Genomic DNA, 3,922 nt, shown 5'->3' with positions numbered 1-3,922 from the left:
GGAGGATATGGAGCCAATGCTGGCAAATGGGATTAATTAATTTGGGATATCTGTTGGCATGGATGAATTGGACTGAAGGGTCTGTTTCTGTGCTGCACATCTCAGTGACTCGAACAGTTACAAATGAAGAAGGCAGCTCACCACCACTTTCTCACGGAACACCGAGGATGGGCAATAAATACTGGGCCAAGTCTGCGACATCGGTGACCCATGGAGAATATAACGTTAATCCGATAACAAATAAGAATGTCTCGTAATGGTTCATCAAAACTGATGAAGACCCTCAGTTTTGTGTCATCAACAGGTTTTGAAATTGTCTTTCAGATTCCCCAGTCCAAGTTGTTTCTGTAAATGGTGACCAACAGTGATCCCAAGCAATGATCCCAATTGAACACCACTCCCCACACTCATCCCAGTCTGAGTAATGTGCTTTAAGCCACACACTGTGCTTCGTAACCAGCTTGCTCTCCATCCTGCTCCTTGTCCCCTGCCTCCACGTGTATTTGAATCATTTCAATAAAGAGCTTGTTAATCCTCATGGACCCAGCTCCCATATATTAGCCCAGTCAATAATGTCCCACACAGAGAGATCTACAAACCATCATCTCGTCCTGAAGCAATCACTTTGATTTTCCTTTCACTGCTTTCATCGGAATCTGAAATGCAAACAAGTTTTTGATGATCAAATGGAAAATGAGTGTGAAATGTTCACAATTGATAAGTGTGTCCCTGTCACATGTTGCTTTTTGCTCACACTCACACATTGCAGCAGCCGCTGAATGGCTCAGCTCACCATCAGCTGCATTCCCATCACTCAAAGGGCCAGCTCAGGGTTGGATTGAGGTCAGCTCATTTCACCAGAAAATTGTGGGTTGAATCCCGGAGTGTCCAGGGTGAGTGTGAGTCTCACTTCCTGCCCGGGGCTGAGACTGTCCTGAAGCTGCACTCTCTGGCCTCCTTGCTCTTCAGGGCCAGGGACAGTGAGCCGAGAACTGAAACTGGGCTCTGAACTTTGCCAAGGCCAATGGATCACCAGGTATGTCCTGTCATCTAAGACCACACAGTTCCAGGCCAAACACTGTCCCGTCAGTCGAAACTCAATCATCGGTGAAGTGTCATCAATACTGTATCAAGCAGCACGTGCTCAGCAAATCCCACTCAGTGACGCCCATTTTGGGTTCTGCCAGGACCACTCAGCTCCTGACCTCATTACAGCCTTGGGTCAAATATGGACAAAGTGCTGTATTCCAGAGGGGAGGGGAGAGGGACAGCCTTGCCATCAAGGCTGCATTCAACCAAATGTGGAGCCCGACCAAATCTGGGGGCAATGGGTGTTGCGAGCAAACCCTCCAGTGGTTAGAGTACAAGCTGGCACACAGGAAGATGACAGTGGTTGTTGGAGGTCAGTTATCTCAGCTCCAGGACAGATCTGCAGGAGTTCCTCAGGGCAGTGGCCTTGGCCAACCATCTTATGCTGCTTCATGACTGACCATCACAAGGTCAGAAGTGGGAATGTTTGCTAAGGATTGCAGGATATTCGGCCCAATTCATGACTCCTCAGATATTGAAGCAGTGCCTGTACAAATGCAGCAGGTTCTGGACTGTATCCAGGTTTGGGCGACAAGTGGATGCTGACAGTTGCACCACACAAATGGCAGGCAATGACCATCTCCAAGAAGAGAGAATATAATCACCGCCCCTTGACATTCAATGCGGAGACCCCACTATCAGCATCTTTGGGGTTACCATTGACCAGAAATTGAACTGGAGTCACCACGTAAACTCACTTGTCACAAGACCAGGTCAGAGACGAGGAATCTGACAGGAGTAACTCACCTCCTGACTCCCTGAACCCTGTCCACTATCTACAAGGGAAAGTCAGGAATCTGGTGGAATATTCCCCACTTGGCTGGATGAGTACAGTTCCAAAAATACTCAAGATGCTCGACATTATCCAGGATAAACCAGCCTGGTTGATTGGTACCATATCCACAAACATTCACTTCCTCTGTCACCAATGCTCAGTAGCAGCGATGAGTACTCGCTACAAGATGCACTGCAGAAATTCACCAAAGATCCTCAGGCAGCACCTTCTAAACCCATGACCACTTCCATCTCGAGGCACAAAGGGAGCAGTTACATGGGAACACCACCCTCTGTATATTCCCCTTCAATCCACTCACCATCCTGACTTGGATATATATCGCCATTCCTTCAGTGTCATTGGCTCAAAACCCCGGATTCCCTCCCAGAGGACATTTGGATCTATCTCCAGCATATGGACAGCAGCGGTTCATAAAGGCAGCTCACCCCCACCTTCTCAAGGGCTGACTGGGGATGGGCAATAACTGCTAGCCCAGCCAGGGACACACATGGCCCCTGAGAGAATAATAAGAAGATTCAAGAAGGTAAAAATCTAAACACATCTCCAGTGTTAATGCAATTGTCAATGGATTAATCAGCAATTATGTGGTAGATATCGGGACAGGTTAAAATAGAAATATAGACCCCTTGAGTCTCCACGTGACTGGCTTTTTATGAAGAATCATGAACAGAAAGAAGAGAATTTCAGTTCCCCAATCCCAGGAAAGTCATTGCGTCTTGAGCTTGGAACTGCTTCTCCTGAGAATTTGATTCAATTTTCCCCTCAGCCTCCACACGCACAAACTGAGCTCTCATCTAAAGTATAGTTCACACTCACACCGTGATTCCTAGCTTTGGATTAGGCAATTGTTCACTCACTGGAATTGTGGTTGTTTCTGTTCCACTTTGCAATCTCATCCGATCCTGAAACAGAAAGAAGAGAGTAAGTGTTGCCCACTGAAGATTATATTTGAAAGAGAAAGATTTGAGAACTGATGACATCATTGATTACACAGTAATTGGGGGGAAAGGGGCAGGGAGTGAGGGATTGTGTATGTCCCACACTGACCCCATGCTGACCTCTCCTGGGTGATGGGACCAGTTTGGCTCGGACTTTGTTCCTGAGACATCACCTCAGGGTTCAAATAATCCAGGATCTCAATCCAGAACCTGGACTGGATCTGGAGGGGCCGTCCGGGTCTGCGCTGGGATTGGATTGGAATCAAGTAGCAGCAGACGCGAACCCCATTTGGAAGAAACAGTGACCAGTCAGACTGTGGTCTCTGGTTAATTCCTGACTCGGGTGATGTGATACTGAAATCTCTGTGAGGTACCTGCTGTCTCTGCAGAGTGACTCTCCTTCTGGGAGGATCAGGGATAGTATGAAGAGAATTTCAGTTCCCCAATCCAAGGAGAGTCTCTGTGTCCAATTATCAGAATTATTTGAAAAGCCCTTGTTTTAATGATATTTACATCTGTAACTGTGACGTGTTGTTGAAAGATGGTGATAAATACCTTTAATATCAGGCTCACTCTCATTCTCCGCTGAGTCTGAAATAGAGGGAACAGGATTTCAGCTTCCAGAGCACACATTCTGATACCTGAATGGTTTTCAATGATTCCCTCCCACTGTAAACCCTCCCCCCTCATTCAGCACCCGGGCAGGGGACATCTCCAAAATCGAGCTTCAGTTGGAAATGCACACAGGTTTTCGAGGAGAGAGGCAGGCCATTCAATCCAGGACTCTCAGCTGGGATTGACCTTCTACACAATTTGCTTTAAACCCTCTTCATCCTTGTTTTCCCCAGTTTGTGTGCTTTTCCAGCTTTTTATTAAATCTGTTGATATCATTGACCTCAGTCGCTCTCTCTAATCATTCTCTGAATAAACACATTTCTCTGAATTCTGTCTTGCATTTATTACACAAAGTGTTGTATTTGGTGTTTCCACAGGAACAGATATCAAGCCCCTGTCACCATATTAAGGTGTAATTTGTTGGTTGAGTCCTCAGTCAGGTCACACTTTTGTCCTCAGTCCTTCAGGAAGGGCTCATGCCCGA

At 46.7% G+C, this 3,922-nt stretch overlaps 1 long non-coding RNA gene across 1 annotated transcript; it reads right to left on the bottom strand.

The window, feature by feature from the left end:
* Nucleotides 1-285: 285 nt before the first annotated feature.
* Nucleotides 286-3,609, bottom strand: LOC122545761. The gene is made up of 3 exons (XR_006310593.1): nt 3,379-3,609; nt 2,743-2,787; nt 286-656 (listed from the first exon to the last, which is right to left on the bottom strand). It is a non-coding gene; the product is annotated as an uncharacterized LOC122545761 (long non-coding RNA).
* Between the last annotated feature and the right edge of the window lie 313 nt (nt 3,610-3,922).

The sequence above is a fragment of the Chiloscyllium plagiosum genome, unplaced genomic scaffold (genome assembly GCF_004010195.1).
Source record: "Chiloscyllium plagiosum isolate BGI_BamShark_2017 unplaced genomic scaffold, ASM401019v2 scaf_37430, whole genome shotgun sequence".
NCBI lineage: Eukaryota > Metazoa > Chordata > Chondrichthyes > Orectolobiformes > Hemiscylliidae > Chiloscyllium > Chiloscyllium plagiosum.
This window is presented reverse-complemented; position numbering and strand designations above follow the sequence as displayed.